At 37.8% G+C, this 18,164-nt stretch overlaps 1 protein-coding gene across 1 annotated transcript in view; it reads right to left on the reverse strand.

The window, feature by feature from the left end:
• Window positions 1–4,637: 4,637 nt before the first annotated feature.
• ppil2 (peptidylprolyl isomerase (cyclophilin)-like 2) overlaps window positions 4,638–18,164 on the reverse strand; it is a 54,990-nt gene continuing 41,463 nt past the window's right edge. Inside the window, exon 21 of the mRNA XM_056254729.1 lies at window positions 4,638–4,650. The gene's annotated coding sequence lies outside the window, so the exon portion shown is untranslated. The remainder of the gene's footprint in view (window positions 4,651–18,164) is intronic.

Genomic DNA, 18,164 nt, shown 5'->3' on the forward strand with positions numbered 1-18,164 from the left:
GTTACTACACTTTTACTATAATAAAACCATGGTTAATTTTTTTTTCCAGCCTTGATGTTTCATTTCTTCTTTTACTTCTATTGACCCTTTTCAGCGGAAGCTTTGCGTTTAAAGACCTAAAAAATATTTCGACTCAGGTGTCTAATTATTGACCCACTGTATGTGGCAAGTAGCCGTGTAATAAGCGGGATAATGTACATTCAGCCGGTTGTTATGGCTGGATGTACATTATCCCTTACGTATTATCCCTTTATTTTATAATGTGACCACACCACTTAACACCTTTAATGTTTTGCTGTAATTTTAAAATACAGGCTAATTGTTTATTTTTAACATTTATTCCATTGCAATACCTTATCTAAGGTGTTTTCAAACCTTTTTTTAGCCGAACCCCTTAGACGTAGCCTAAAAATACAAAGTCCAAATGCATGTTAAACTCGCAGGGCCAGAGATGGAGCTCATGAGGAACACAATTTTTACTGTGAATAGAGCCACTCTGAAAACACTATTATATGATAGATCACTATTTCGGTTTGGTGTATTTTATTGAATTAATTATTAGTTTATCATTAATATACAAAACTGCCTGTAGTTCCCTTACCAAAGGCGTCATGAAACTGACGCCTTGGGAATCATTTTGACCATGCTTCAATATTCGACGCTTTAGGCACCCTTTAGCGTCAGTGACATGACGCGATCCTAGGGCGTCATCTTGCTGACGCTTTACCTTTAACGTCAGTTAGATGACGCTATCTAATCCTAACCCTACCCCAGACCTAAACCTACCCGCGTCATCTAACTGACGCTTAGGTAAAGCGTCAGTAAGATGACGCCCTAGGATCGCGTCATGTAACTGACGCTAAAGGGTGCCTAAAGCGTCGAATATTGAAGCATGGTCAAAATTGTCATTTTAGTGACGCCTTGGGGTGAGAATGCGTTGCGTTTAAAAAAACCCTGTCTCTGCCTTACCCAATGACATCACAAGTTTATTCACTCATGGTCCCATTTCAAAAGGCCAAGAATTTATGTAAATGCTTTGACAAAAATACAAGGTTCACATCTCTGCCTTTAAAACTGAGGGAAAAGTATTTTTCGAGATAACTGACATCCTGTTACAAATCCTGTAAATGTATATCTGAAGTGATATTAAACCCAGAATATAATAACAGAACCAGAATGCATGTAGTTTCTGTTTTGAAAGAGTGTCACATTGTTTATTGCTCTGACATCAGTGTTTTTTTTCCCCCGCTTTTCTCTTTCTTCCCTTTCTCACAGTGGCCATTTCATTTAAAAGCAGGTTCACTAAAAGCAACAAGAGAATAGTTTTGTTTTTATAACACTGCCTGGTTTATTTGGTAATGGTCTGAAAGAGGACATAGTCACATTCATTACTGACTGACAAAAGTTCTCAACACATGCTTTATTCTTTCAGATTTCCCCCTTTGCCCCAGCGTCACTAAACTGGAAAGGAAATTGTGATTTTTCTGGCACAAGCTCAATCCATTGTGATTATTTTGTAGTGCACTGCATTATATCACCAACTTTGTTGGGTAACAACAAGACAGAAGAGACATATGACTATTTCCTTGTTGTTTGGATTCCCATTGAAAAGATTCTCAACTTTCTCCTATACAGCAATGAGATACATAGAAAAGAAAGCCAGTCATACAGGTTTTGAACAACATGAGGGTGATTAATAATGACACAATATATATTTGGGGGTAAAATCTCACTGATCTCTCATGATTCTCAGATTTATTTTCACTGGGAAAAGATGTCAGTATTCTGAATAATGTCTTAAATTATGATCAGATTTGCCGAGATCAAAATGAACTCAGATATTTATCATCAAATTCCTCCAATACCAAATTATCTAAAGTATGCAAGTCACAATTCAAGTCTCATTTGTATGCCTCTGATGTACTTTTAATACTTCTAATGAAACAAACGAGGATCACCATTAAGCACTGAAAATGGGGTGTCCTGTGTGTTAGTGTAAGTGAAACTTGTGTGTTCACCCGTACAGGCCAGCACACAGAGCTGAAGGTCACCGCAAAAACAATCAATGAAACATTGTCCGCCCATCAATACAGCATTGACATTGTACATATACACTCATTACACACAACAGCAAAGACTGTCACATGAACACCACAGTATTGCGTCAAATGTCACGTTACTGTGTAAACAATAGAGCTGCTTCCTGAAAACCTATAGATTGTAGGTGTTGTAACATGAGCATGTGCGGGACTCACACGTGTCTCTCTTACATCTGTTCTTCAGAAATGCCTGCAGCTAAAAAATACTCTTTAAAGGGCTAGTTCACCCAGAAATGAGAAATCTGACATCATTTACTCACCCTCATGTGTGAGTTGATGAATGTTTATATGTGAATAAAAGCCTAAATTCAGTCTGTTCATCATATTCATATAGAGCGATCTGGACTAAATCGCTTTATTCATATGGATTAGTTTAACGGTTAGGGTTAGGGTCTCTTTATGAACTTTTTGAAGCATTAAAGTGGTAGTTGCGTAGCTGTCAATGGAGGGACAGAAATCGCTCAGATTTTGTTTAAAAATCTTCATTTGTGTTTCGAAGATGAACGAACGTCTTACGGGTTTAGAACGACATGAGGGTTAGGAAAGGTTGACCGAATTTTTGGGTGAACTATCCCTTTAATTCAGGTGTGGAGTTGGCAACATATGGCAAGTTGGCAACATACACTCACCTAAAGGTTTATTAGGAACACCTGTTCAATTTCTCATTAATGCAATTATCTAATCAACCAATCACATGGCAGTTGCTTCAATGCATTTAGGGGTGTGGTCCTGGTCAAGACAATCTCCTGAACTCCAAACTGAATGTCAGAATGGGAAAGAAAGGTGATTTAAGCAATTTTGAGCGTGGCATGGTTGTTGGTGCCAGACGGGCCGGTCTGAGTATTTCACAATCTGCTCAGTTACTGGGATTTTCACGCACAACCATTTCTAGGGTTTACAAAGAATGGTGTGAAAAGGGAAAACATCCAGTATGCGGCAGTCCTGTGGGCGAAAATGCCTTGTTGATGCTAGAGGTCAGAGGAGAATGGGCCGACTGATTCAAGCTGATAGAAGAGCAACTTTGACTGAAATAACCACTCGTTACAACCGAGGTATGCAGCAAAGCATTTGTGAAGCCACAACACGCACAACCTTGAGGCGGATGGGCTACAACAGCAGAAGACCCCACCGTGTACCACTCATCTCCACTACAAATAGGAAAAAGAGGCTACAATTTGCAAGAGCTCACCAAAATTGGACAGTTGAAGACTGGAAAAATGTTGCCTGGTCTGATGAGTCTCGATTTCTGTTGAGACATTCAGATGGTAGAGTCAGAATTTGGCGTAAACAGAATGAGAACATGGATCCATCATGCCTTGTTACCACTGTGCAGGCTGGTGGTGGTGGTGTAATGGTGTGGGGGATGTTTTCTTGGCACACTTTAGGCCCCTTAGTGCCAATTGGGCATCGTTTAAATGCCACGGCCTACCTGAGCATTGTTTCTGACCATGTCCATCCCTTTATGGCCACCATGTACCCATCCTCTGATGGCTACTTCCAGCAAGATAATGCACCATGTCACAAAGCTCGAATCATTTCAAAATGGCCCCCACAGTCACCAGATCTCAACCCAATAGAGCATCTTTGGGATGTGGTGGAACGGGAGCTTCGTGCCCTGGATGTGCATCCCACAAATCTCCATCAACTGCAAGATGCTATCCTATCAATATGGGCCAACATTTCTAAAGAATGCTTTCAGCACCTTGTTGAATCAATGCCACATAGAATTAAGGCAGTTCTGAAACCGAAAGGGGGTCAAACACAGTATTAGTATGGTGTTCCTTCCTAATAATCCTTTAGGTGAGTGTACTTTTCCTTCTTTTTCTTGCTATTGAGAAAAAACTACAACCTATTGCATTGTTGGAATTATAAGATCAGGCTTTTTAAGCAACCAATAATTTGCTTTTAAGAGACATGACACACATCACATTTGATTTTCTCTCCATGACTTTTTTCTAAGGACACTGTAAAGACACACTGATATGCTCCACCTCAATTAATAGACACATTTAATTGTTTTTTACCTAAATCTGGATTTTCTCATGGCATGCATCTTTCATTAGATAAATAGATGTTTTTTTTCCTCCACAGATAAACTTGCCCTATGGCAACTCTTTATCACAGGGGAATGTCTTCATTGCAAATTATATAGACTGTGGCATCAATTATATTAAGTTATTTATTTATGTGTTTATAGTAATAGCTGCATTTATGAATAAATTATGATTTATATTTTGAGTGTTCAGAAGAGAGGGAAATTCATCCTTCATATTTCTCTCTCTCTCTCTCTCTCTCTCTCTCTCTCTCTCTCTCTCTCTCTCTCACACACACACACACACCTCTTAAAAAAACCTTTTTACTTTTGTAAGTGCAAACAATATGTGACAAATATTCCTTTGTTAGACCAATGTGTATTAGAGGGTTAACAGCTCAACTAGATTACCTGCGTCACTGGCTCTAAATCATTTAACAAACCCATGATCTTCCTTTTTATAAAGGTAGATGGAAGTAATGTTGACATTCACTGAAAAACGATAATTTACCCAGAATCCCAGACACTGACATCAAGTCCATTTTCTCACCTGAAGACATTATAAATGACAAAATCTGCATAAACGGCCACTCTAGATCCACTGGTGCTAAAACAGTTTTCTGATAAATCATTAAATGTCACGTACCATTAATGTAAAAGAAAATGCTCCCTTCTAGACCCAAGGGATTCATTATGACATGCTTGCGTATTTATTTTTCTCCATCTTGAATGTTTTTTTCTTCCAGTAGCTTTGTGCACTTCCTCAAACATTGTGTGTGTGTGTGTGTTGTCCTCATGAAACTTGCCCTCTACATCCTCTCAGATTAAGATCCTAATTAGTGCCATGTATGCCTAAATAAAGAGAGGTTGAGCGTGTCGTTACATAGATGCTAATGAATACAGTTGTTCCAAATGTGCATGAAGGTCAAAGAGATGAATGGCTTAGCTTAACTCACACACACACACACACACACACACACACACACACACACACACACACACACACACACACACCTTGGCCATTTAAATAGGCAAATGCTTCTAATGTCTAGTCTATGATTGGATCATCATTGCAGTGATTATTCTGTTTCTAGCATGTTATATGTTTGGCAACAGTTCTTCTAACACTAATTGATGGTGTGTGTAGCTTTTCATTTCTTAAACAACCATGCAGGAAGACGCATCATGGCCATATTCCAGGATGACAATGTCAAGATTCATCAGGCTCAAATTGTGAAAGAATGGTTGGGAGGGAGCATGAAGAATCGTTGAGTCCAGACCTCACATTCATTGAAAGTCTTTGGGATGTGCTGATCTTGATACAAGATCTTGTATGATCTGCATGATCTTGTATTGACAAAGCAAGAGTTGAGCACTCTGTAAAGTCTTCTTTTTTTTTTTGACCGGGGACTGTGTGTGTGTGTGTGTTTAAGAAATGAAAAGCTACACACTCCATAAATTAGGGTTAGAAGAACTGTTGCCAAAAATGTAAGATGCTAGAAACAGAATAATCACTGCAATAATGATCCAATCATAGACTAGACACTAGAAGCATTTGCCTATTTAAATGGCCACGGTGTGTGTAGGTGTGTGTGTGGGTGAAATCAGCCTACAAATTGTTTACTTATGGTTATCTTCACTCTAAGATAAGTAAGGATTCCCCCATCGCCCATTTTAGAACCTTTACTTTTAAAGTGTTGTCAAAAAGCTGATGTTATTAATTTGAGATTAATAAAAAAGAGACATACATACATATATATATATAGAAACATCTGGTTCAATATTCATCCTATCATGAGGGCTTACATAACATCTAATTTGCACAAACCATATTTTAAATATGCATATATTCAGTGTTCTGTCAGCTGAATTATCCAGATAACAACAGTAAAACAATTGAACAGTTTGTACTTCTATTCTCCAGCCTCATTTTCATTTGCTTCAAATGAAATAAATGTACCCTAACTGAAGTCCATAATAACAGTGACACAGATACATTTAATATAATGTTTCCTTCCCTCGTATACGAGTGAAACTGTCTGCTCCTACTTGTATCCTGAGGTGCATTCACATTAACAGACATCTGCAGTGACAAGGCAACCAAAAGTCATTTATTTTCACAGTTCTGCTGAGATGATTACAGTGATGACACGATAGGGCATGTTCAGAAAAATTGAGAAAAGTTTTGCTTTGCGCAAATAGTAAGTGACACAGTGGGAGTGAAGTTGATGTCAGAGAGACTTAGAGGTTAATGTTACTGTGAGCATTTTCCCCGTTCTTTATGATTTACACTACCGTTCAAAATGTTGGGAATGGTAAGATTTGTTTTTCTGATTATTTTTATTCAGCTAGGACACATTAAATTAATCAAAAGTGACAGTAAAGCCATTTATAATGTTACAAAAGATTTATATTTCCAATGCTGTTCTTTTGAACTTTCTATTCATCAAAGAATGCTGGAAAAATGTATCAAGGTTTTCCACAAAAAATACTAGGCCTATAGCAAAACTGATGATTGACTGAACATTGATGATAAGAAATGTTTCTTTAGCAGCAAATCAACATATTAGAATGATTTATGAAGGATCATCCGACACGTAATTTATATATGTGATGGTAATGGTCAATTTTAAAATATATTAAAAGAGAAAATAGTTATTTTTAAATTGCAATGATATTTCACAGTACTGTTTTTCCTGTATTTTGTTTAAATAAAGAGATCTTAAATAAGAGATTTATGCACTGATAATTATGACGAATTTTGCACGGCTGTTTTTTACATACAAACACTTTTCCTCCAGGACGTTTATTTTTATTTGCAAGGATTTAAAAAAAAAAAGTGAATGCCAGTTCTATCACATTAGTGAAAGCAGGAGCGTGAACGCCTCTCTGTCAGTGTGAAGGAGGTCAGACACACACACACACACTAAGACGATGTCCTGATGACATAATGACTTCCTCCTCCACAGCAGTTGTCTGGACATTGTGTCCCTGCAGAACAACTGTGCCAGAGTATCAGGAAACCCCTAATGCCAGACGGGGGACTGTTAGTTTACTGTAACAAAAAACAAGAAGTGTAATACAGTATTCAGAACAGTCTCATCTTTTGTTTATTGGGGTTTGTTTATCAAAAGAAAGACAAAGCAATATATCTGCCATTCAACTAGTATCAGGCTCACGTGGTAAACACGTGGACTGGGCTGTGCATACAGTATTGAACAAAACTTTTTTAAAAACAAAATTGTCAAAACGACAAGCTTTAATCCGGTTGATGGACTTGGATGTGAGGTTTCACCATGAATCCCTCTGAAACACTCAGTGCGTTTCTGTCTAAAAAGTTTATAATTTGGACTTTATAACTCATATTTTGACTTTAGATTTCACAGTTTGCAACTACAGTTTATTTACTACTTGTGACTTTATCTTACAATGTAACTTTATTTTTCATTTTAAACTCACAATTCACTTTTTTTGTTTTGAACTAACCCACATAGCAAGCAGGAGCGTAGGAACAATCTGAATCAAATTTGTTATGCTCAAAAGTGGCATTTATTTGATCTTAAAATAGTAATATTGTGAAATATGATTACACAATATTATATCATTTAATAGCTGTTTTTGATTTCAGCATCATTAGTGTCCAGTCATCAGTGTCACATGATCTTTGAGAAATTATTTGCTGCTCAAGAAACATTTCAATCAAACAATCAAATTGATTTTTTACATTTTATGATGGAAGTCTGGTTCATCTCATCTTATCCATCCATCCCTCCCAAAAAGAGGGATTTTCCGAGTGCTCTTCCTGTTTTCTCTCCCTCTCTTGAGTATTAGGATGCTGTTCTATATCTGCTGTATAACTGTAAATCTACCCCGCTCTCTTACTCTATGATTTCGTTCTCACTCTTCCTATCTGGAGTGTTTAAACAGATGAAGTGTCCAGAGTGCTTGGCTCCTACTAGCTTTTAGCACTATTTTGGGCTGTTGATGACATCATAGGGAGGCCCAGGCAACAAGATTCACGATGCTATGACTCATAACCTGACACACACACTTAACAATTAACATGACTTCATTGCCTGGCTACTGCCCTGGCAAATACAAGAAAGACACTGATTCTTTAAAGAATACTCAGTTCATATGGTATATGTAATTGATTTCATTGTTTTCAAATTAAAATGTAATCAATATTTTTAAGTGTAAAAATGTTTCACTAAATTTTTTTTGTAAATCATAGTAAAAGTTTTTAGAGTGTAGATTTAGAGAAAATAAAAGCCATTTTTCTGTTTCAGTGTCGATGTAGCTACACTGTAAAAAAAATGATGATTAATAAGTTATGACAACATATGTTTTTACATTGCTTTAAAAATAAGTTAAGCAATTTTCAACTTTTTTTTATAAGATTAAGCTCATTTAAAGGGATACTCCACTTTTTTTGGAAATAGGCTCATTTTACAACTCCCCCAGAGTTAAACTGTTGAGTTTTACCGTTTTTGAATCCATTCAGCCGATCTCCGGTTCTGGCGGTACCACTTTTAGCATAGCTTAGCATACATCATTGAAGTGGACAAGACCATTAGCATTTCTAAAAAAAAAAAGACCAAAGTGTTTCGATATTTTTCCTATTTAAAACTTGACTCTTCTGTAGTTACATCGTGCACTAAGACCGACGGAAAATGTAAAGTTGCGATTTTCTAGGCTGATATGGCTAGGAACTATACTCTCATTCCTGCGTAGTAATCAAGAAACTTTACTGCCGTACCATGAGTGCAGCAGGCGCAGGCACTTAGTCCCGGTCACGTTGGAAGTTACCGAGCTGGGGACTATTTTCAGGCGCTGCGTCATATCATTACGCCTGCTGCTCTCATGGTACGGCAGTAAAGTTTCTTGATTATTACGCAGGAATGAGAGTTGTAAAATGAGCCTATTTCCAAAAAAAGTGGAGTATCCCTTTAAGTCAGTTTAATGTAACTTAAGTTGAAATGACTTAAACATCCAAGTTCATTGTACTTGAAAAAATTAAGGCAGCAAGTTTTTTTTTTCTAGAGTGTACTGCAATTTTTCATTCCAAAATGAAATATATATGTTACTAGTCGCTGCATCGCATAAGGTTAAACTTTTCCCAGCTGTCACATTATCAATGTACCAGAAATAGCCAACGTTCATTGTAAGTGAGTGACTTCTGGTTGTTTTATCAATCCAAATTGCTGTATATGTGATTGTTCAACACAGTACAATAAACGTTTGCATTTGTATAGCAGTAAAAAACACAAATTCCCTAAACATTACAAATGAGAATAGTCACTATTTAATACCTTACGCTCCATAACGTTCATATTATCTGTGTGAACCTTACTTTACATAACTCATAAGAGCTCCATGGTAATTAGACTGTCTCGTTGATTTCGACCTGTGTTTGGACCGGAAGTTGTCTTCCCCTATGATGTCACCACACTTTAGAATCCTACGCACTTCAGTGGGTCCAGCGCTCAACATCTATTGTTACCATGGTGACAGCACTGACACATGTACTTGTTCTGTTTTGCACACAAGTATTAAATGATACAGAAATGATCTTGATTCAAGCTTACGCCCTCAAGCACAGGACTATGGTTGTTGTTCAGTGGAAAAACGAAGGACAGAAATACCTTGCGTAACTTTAATGTTGTTTGACGCCGGGTAGTTTATGGGGTTATTGAATGAGAGGGAACAGAGTGTTTAAATGTGCAGGGAAAGAAAAGAGATCTTTCACTCTGAGAGCAGCTGGTGGCGTCTCTCCTCTCATCCACCCACCTAGACAAACACACACACACGAGAGAGAGAGAAAGACAGAGAGAGAGAGAGAGAGAGAGAGAGAGAGAGAGATGATGGACACGTACAACACAGTGATTAGTTTACCCAAGTATGAATGTTGTTCCAAAACAGACTTTCTCCTCTGCAACATAAAAGATAAATTGAGAAATATCCCGGTCACTCTTTTCTATGAATGTGAATGAGAAAAGAGAAATAGTATCATAAATATATTTCGGTCATCATGAAAACTCTTGGAGTGTTTGGCATGGTAATGGATTTGACGATGATATGTTTGGTCTTGGAGGAATAAATCTGCTACGCTGCTGCTGCAGAGCGAGTACGGGACTTGCTACTGCCAAAACATACACAGACACACTGATGTGAGCAAGTAAGACATGCTGCTGCTGTACAATATAGTATACATTACCTGTACAGATCTATACAGGTGGAGGCTTTCTGAAAGCGTGCTGCAACTCCTACAGAAAATGCTGAAAGTTGAGCAGCGAGCTCATTGGCTACTGATATAGCAGGAACCAATCAGCTGTGCCCTAATGATGTGATTGCAAGCAGATTGGGTTAAGAACCTGTCAGTTTGAAACATAAGTGCGAGTATATGATTTTTTTTTTTTTTTTGCTGAAGTACAGGTCCTTCTCAAAAAATTAGCATATTGTGATAAAGTTCATTATTTTCCATAATGTAATGATAAAAATTAAACTTTCATATATTTTAGATTCATTGCACACCAACTGAAATATTTCAGGTCTTTTATTGTTTTAATTCTGATGATTTTTGCATACAGCTCATGAAAACCCAAAATTCCTGTCTCAAAAAATTAGCATATTTCATCCGACCAATAAAAGAAGTGTTTTTAATACACAAAAAAAAGTCAACCTTCAAATAATTATGTTCAGTTATGCACTCAATAGTCAATACTTGGTCGGGAATCCTTTTGCAGAAATGACTGCTTCAATGCGGCGTGGCATGGAGGCAATCAGCCTGTGGCACTGCTGAGGTGTTATGGAGGCCCAGGATGCTTCGATAGCGGCCTTAAGCTCATCCAGAGTGTTGGGTCTTGCGTCTCTCAACTTTCTCTTCACAATATCCCACAGATTCTCTATGGGGTTCAGGTCAGGAGAGTTGGCAGGCCAATTGAGCACAGTAATACCATGGTCAGTAAACCATTTACCAGTGGTTTTGGCACTGTGAGCAGGTGCCAGGTCGTGCTGAAAAATGAAATCTTCATCTCTATAAAGCTTTTCAGCAGATGGAAGCATGAAGTGCTCCAAAATATCCTGATAGCTAGCTGCATTGACCCTGCCCTTGATAAAACACAGTGCACCAACACCAGCAGCTGACATGGCACCCCAGACCATCACTGACTGTGGGTACTTGACACTGGACTTCAGGCATTTTGGCATTTCCTTCTCCCCAGTCTTCCTCCAGACTCTGGCACCTTGATTTCCGAATGACATGCAAAACTGAGCAACAGTCCAGTGCTGCTTCTCTGTAGCCCAGGTCAGTCGCTTCTGCCGCTGTTTCTGGTTCAAAAGTGGCTTGACCTGGGGAATGCGGCACCTGTAGCCCATTTCCTGCACACGCCTGTGCACGGTGGCTCTGGATGTTTCTACTCCAGACTCAGTCCACTGCTTCCGCAGGTCCCCCAAGGTCTGGAATCGGTCCTTTTCCACAATCTTCCTCAGGGTCCGGTCACCTCTTCTCGTTGTGCAGCGTTTTTTGCCACACTTTTTCCTTCCCACAGACTTCCCACTGAGGTGCCTTGATACAGCACTCTGGGAACAGCCTATTTGTTCAGAAATTTCTTTCTGTCTTACCCTCTTGCTTGAGGGTGTCAATGATGGCCTTCTGGACAGCAGTCAGGTCGGCAGTCTTACCCATGATTGCGGTTTTGAGTAATGAAACAGGCTGGGAGTTTTTAAAAGCCTCAGGAATCTTTTGCAGGTGTTTAGAGTTAATTAGTTGATTCAGATGATTAGGTTAATAGCTTGTTTAGAGACCCTTTTCATGATATGCTAATTTTTTTAGACAGGAATTTTGGGTTTTCATGAGCTGTATGCCAAAATCATCAGTATTAAAACAATAAAAGACCTGAAATATTTCAGTTGGTGTGCAATGAATCTAAAATATATGAAAGTTTAATTTTTATCATTACATTATGGAAAATAATTAACTATCACAATATGCTATTTTTTTAGAAGGACCTGTAGTTCTGAAATAGTGCGGCTTTACTATAGTCTCCCACTCTTTATTCTAATCAGTCTCATCAGAGTCTTGTTAATCTTCTCTCTCTGCCCTTTTCTCTCCCTCAATCTGTTGTTTTGCTGTTTCTGATTTAAAGCTGTTGATGTTTGCTTTTGAAAAATGTTTGAAGGCTTTTCGCCATTTTATTGATAGCAAAACTAGAGAGATAACAGGAAATGATGGGAGAACGGAATTGGGAAATGACAAGAAATTTGAAACCTGCATCTCTCAACTGAGCACAACTCACTGTCTACAATCACAAAACTATAAGCCATGGCTCCAACTGGATATTTGTTTTAAACATCATGACTCCGTTGTTCTCTTAATCAAGACACATAATCCATGGTACTACCACGGTATTTTGGATTTGTATCATATTATACAGTTTTCTTGGAAGTCCAATGAAGTACCATGTAAATACCACGGTATACTTCAGAGTACAGTAGTGTTACCATTTGATACCATCATTGTACCCTGTTACCGTCCTAATACTTTTGTGTTAGGGTACAGTGATGGTCTCATAAGGAAACATTAAGGTACTTTCCTTTGGAAATGTAATAATGCCGTTTAAAAAAAGCAAAGAAATTAATACTTTTATTCAGCAAGTGACAGTAAAGACATTCATAATGTTAGAAAAGATTTCCATTTTAAATAAATGCTGATCCTTTGAACTAAGAATCTTGGGGGAAAAAAGTAGGCCTATCATGGTCTCCACTAAAATATTGAACAGCACAACTGTTTTCAACATTGATAATAAGAATACATGTTTCTTTAGCAGCAAATCAGCATATTAGAATGATTTCTGAAGGATCATGTGACACTGAAGACTGGAGTAATGATGCTGAAAATTAATTTATAGTTAAATTATTCAAATCAACGATTAAGATTATCTATAGTTATTTTAAATTGTAATAATGTTACTGCTTTTACTGAATCAACCCCTCAGATTCAGAAAGTAAACAGTCGTACTCTCCCACACTTTGCTTCAATGTCAGGACAGAGTGCCGTGATCCAGTCAAGCCAAGCTACTGGCGTCATTCCAGATCCACAACACACACACACACACACACACACCGCCTAAACCTTCACTGCATTAACTGAGAGAGCGAGAGGGAGAGAGAGAAAGAGAAAAATGAAAGGGAGGAATAAAAACGAGTAGCTAAACATACACGAACTCCCTCCGCAGATCCGCATCATATGAAGTCAGGCTGGTGTCTCAATGCTGCATTAGTGATCCATTAGAAGTCACTGCCTCTGGGGTCAGCGCTAATGCTAAATTTAGCCGAGTGTTTATTTCAGGAGCAGCATGTGGTCCGCACACAGAAAAAGACTTACTGTGGGGAGAGACTGGTCCCTGCTGTAGCGGTAAAGAAAATATATGGTTTGGGTGTGTGACTGAGCCAACAGAGAGGACCGTTGAGAGAGACCCTCCCACTGATTGTGTGTACATATACTGTCATACAGAGGAAACACAGTCCCAGAGGCCCTCGGGGGAGAACTCAAATCCAGCTGCAGCTCGCATGGGCCTCATGTCCACACTGTTGGCTCGGAGAAATTATTTTTAAAAGACGAGAAACAAAAATATAAATAAAATGGTAGCACTTTACAATTTGTAAACAGTCAACCTAAAATGACAATGAACAATTCATTAATCTTAATTTCACAAAGTTAACATTATTTAATGCATTCTGCACTAACGTGAGATAACAAACGAGACCTAAAAAAAGACCTATATTATGCTACCTTCTTTTGGTTACATTTTAAGGCAGAGTCATGTAACCTTCAAAGGCAATCCCAGAATGCATTGCAATGATCACGTGCCAGGCATTACGTAATCACGTTGGAAAGGTCACGCTGGACGTAGGCGAAAGTACCGCCCCATTGTTTACAAGCGTGGAGAAGGAGGATTATTCAAATTTTATTGTATGTTGAATGACATATTTATGTCTTTTTGTCAGTTTATTGTTTATTGGTCCTTTCGTGTGCGTATCCTGGATGTTTAAAACAATGGGGCGGTACTTCCGCCTACGTCCAGCGTGACCTTTACAACGTGATTACGTAATATCAGGCGCGTCGCAGACCAGCACAAGACGAACAATTGTGGTTAAAAAGTATATACATTTTTTTTTTTTTTTTTTTTGAAAATGACAGATCGTTTCACTAGATAAGACCCTATTCCTCAGCTGGGATCGTGCAGAGCCGTTTGAAGCTCTTCACATAGGGTTGCCAACCGTTCCGTATAATACGGAATCGTTCCGTATTTGACACATAAAAGGCTTGTTCCGTATTGAACTGATACTGAACGCACTTTGTTCCGTATTTTTGAGAATCAATTCAGTGCAAATCCATGACAGACGCATAGCTTCTAATATATATGTCAGACAGACTATGATGAATGAACGAAGACCCGCTGCTATAATGGCAAATTCGGGGACTTGGCGCCACCTTGACGGGCTCTGGGCTCATTGGTCGCACGTCAGAGGCGCCCGCGCCATTGGATGTGCAGTTGCCGCAGCGCAGCCTGAGCGAGCCAGACGCTCAATGTGCACGCTGTGCAGCTGCAAATGCATTTTACAGGCTTCAGTAAATCGAGTAAAATGTGTTTCCGAAGACATTTGTAGGCTATGATAAGAAAAACTACTAATTTTTTTTAAAAAATGTATCGTCTTTAAGAAAAAAAAAATGTATTTTTAAAATAAAAAAGATTTTGCACCGGAAAGAACATTCTAGAAGTCTAATTCTATTGAATAACTTCGCACAAGGCTACAGAAAACTGTTGTGTTTATTTTTCTTCAAATGCAGTCTAAGCCGATGAGTTTCGAATCTTATATGTTGTATTTGTTTAAGTTAAAAATAAAACGTATTATAATCTAAACAAATACATGGTTCATTTTTGGCAAAATGATCATGATAGCCTTTATATATCTGTGTGGTTAAGTCTTGTATATTGATTAAGCCTACTTTGCTATTCTATAAATATATAGGCCTAATAAGTTGCATTATAATATGATATAAAATGCATGAATTTCAGGGGGCATGTCACTACCACATACCCTACCCCCCTCCCCCTCCCCCACCCCCACCCCCTTCCCCCTTCCCCCTTCCCCCTTCCCCCCTCCCCCTTCCTTATTTCCATTTCAGAAAGTTGGCAACCCTATTTACAGCCCTTTGAAACTGCATTGATTGGACTTCAACAATTTGGTTACCGCTGAAGTCCATTGTGTGGAGAAAAAATTCTGAAATGTTAATTAATCTCAAAACTTAATTTATTTTCCACTGAAGAAAGAAAGACATGAACATCTTGGATGGCATTGGGGTGAGTAAATTATCAGGAAATTTTCATTTTGAGGTGAACTAATCCTTTAAGTATTAATTTCTACAAAAAAAAAAAAAAAAACCTCTAAGACTTCACATCAAGAACTTGCATCACATGAGAAGTGATGCAAAAGTACAGAGGACGGTCACTTCTCGCTCAAGATTCACAATGTGCTGACATTTAAATCAAGCGTGAACTCATGAACCCATTGACCACTGGATGGAAGTGATGGTTTACATTTGAAAAAGTTTGAAAATTGAGTTCTTCCCAATGAACATCACTACCACTAAAATGTCGTTGTCGTTAAAAATGTAAGGAATCTCTCATTGAAAATGAATGAGTTCAGATTGCTGACGTTTTATATTAATTACTACAAGCTACAAGTCAAGAGTATTTTCATGTATTTGGTTCTGTCATTCTATATTTTCACATCTGAACAGGCTTTTTGAGGAACCTGAAACCAGAGCAGTGACGCAGGACAAACCATCCGCTGGTAAACACAAAACTCAAGTGCATTGAATGCATTGACCTCAGATCCTCTCCTGAGTCTTGTAGAAAGAGAAAGCTGTGTACTGGCAGTGATGCGGTTGGGTCAGTGATTTATATGGAGGGAGAGACACATAAACAGGCAGACAGATAGTGGCAGCATCAGGGGTGACTCATCCCTTCAGAAGGATAATAACAGCTGAAAGAGGGGAACACGCAACCATACTCTCTGACTGCTTTAGAACATGATGTTCTATGGCTTTCCATTATTCCAAAATCCTGTATTCCACTCATTCATCCTCATCACAACATTACACATTCGTGCTAGAGAATATGAGCTTGTGATAGGTCTAAGCACATTAGTGTTGGTGACTTTGGATTAACAGATAGGCCCAGGAGAAGTGCTAAGGAGTGAGTGTGAGCCGCGAGACACCGAGAACACAATCCACTAAAAGTGTACAGCTGTTATCCTGTTACTCAGAGACAACAATGTGTATTTGTAATGCATTCTTCCATAATGTGACATGCTGTATACTTCAAATAGAATACTTATGCATAGTGGGGCTTGATTTTAATGGGACTTTTGTGCACTATAGGGCAGATAAAATATGACTTAATTGGACTGACCAAATTCAGACATATCAACTTTTATTTAGTGAGGATGCGTGACAGTCAAGACTGTTCTTTTGAACTTTCTATTCATCTTGAATAAGTCGAATCTTGACTTACAACACACACACACAAAGTTTAAGTTGTAAATAATGGTTTAAAGGGGTGAAACTTTATATCAAGTCAACTTTAGACATTGTACTTACTATAAGTAACTTTGCAACATGCCAACTAACTCTCATTAGAGTATTAGTAGACTGTCTGCTTAATATCTGTTAACACTTTATTTTGATGATCAACGACAGGTAACTTTGCAACTTATTCTACTTACCCGAACCCTAACCTAACAGTCTACTAATACTCTAATTAGAGTTAGTTGACATGTAGTAGCAAAGGAATGTCTAAAGTGGACTATCAAAATTAAATGTAACACTTGGCTTATAATAAAATGTAATTATTGGCTTATTTCTGCTTAATTATCCTTCAAATGTTTGAGAAGTTGTAAATAATGCTAATACCCCCTAAATATATGTTCAGTTAACCATTAATTACTGGTTTGTTGAAGCTTAACTACATAAATAATGACTTACATGTTCAGTTAATCATCAACTAGCGGTGTGTTAATGCCTAACTACCGCATAATGATTGACCCTTAAAAAATAAAAGCATAACCCTAAACCCTAATAACAAATTTGTTCTTGAAAAAGAAAAACACATACTGAAGAATTAGAGTCAGTAAGAGGGGATTTTTTTTAAAGGTTGCAATAAACAATTTTGTGCTGCTAGAATAATGACTGTTTCCAAACAGTTTCCCCAAACACTCCCTCCATCCACCATTGTTCAGCAAACTGTCTGACCCCAAACTCAAGCTTCCACATTTTCAGACTGACTAACACATATTTTGCTTACGTCTGGAGCTGTCACAGGAACAGGTGTGATTTCTCAGGACAACTATTTCAGTCGTCTGTCAAATAAGACATTTTATGCTGAAAGGAAATGCTTACAGCAGCTACTGTATAAGAAATGAAATGGGGTCGAAGGTGTTTTTATATGGTCTTAAAGTATTACTACCACATATTCCTATCAGTGTTAGTTTGGAGATGCTATTTTAAAATGACTATGACTTATATGAGAGAGAGAGACACAATACACACATTTTGTGCCTCAGGCATTTTTTACAGCTGACACCAAAAATGCCAGCTGAGGCTCGACGAACCGATTCCGCCTCGCTCGTCTCTCTCAAAATCAACAGGTTTCCTATTCGATGTGCTTTACTAGCATGACCAAAGGAGGATGCAAAATAAGTAGAATAAAGTAAAATAACAACAGTAGAAATTGAGTAAACAAGCATTAAGAAATAAAAGTAATTTAAATAATTTTAATTAGATAAATAAAAACGCAAAAAATTACATACCTAAAAAAATAATAATTCTAAAATAAAAAATATCTAAATAACATTCCTAAAATAAAATTAAAAAATACTTTAAATCAAGAAGAAACTACTTAAAATTTAAGTTAAATGAAATAAAATACTAAAATAAAATAATAACACAATAAAATAAAAATCAAACA

The sequence above is a fragment of the Rhinichthys klamathensis genome, unplaced genomic scaffold, assembly GCF_029890125.1.
Source record: "Rhinichthys klamathensis goyatoka isolate OS25496 unplaced genomic scaffold, OSU_Roscu_1.1 h1tg000114l_1, whole genome shotgun sequence".
In the NCBI taxonomy this organism is placed as follows: domain Eukaryota; kingdom Metazoa; phylum Chordata; class Actinopteri; order Cypriniformes; family Leuciscidae; genus Rhinichthys; species Rhinichthys klamathensis.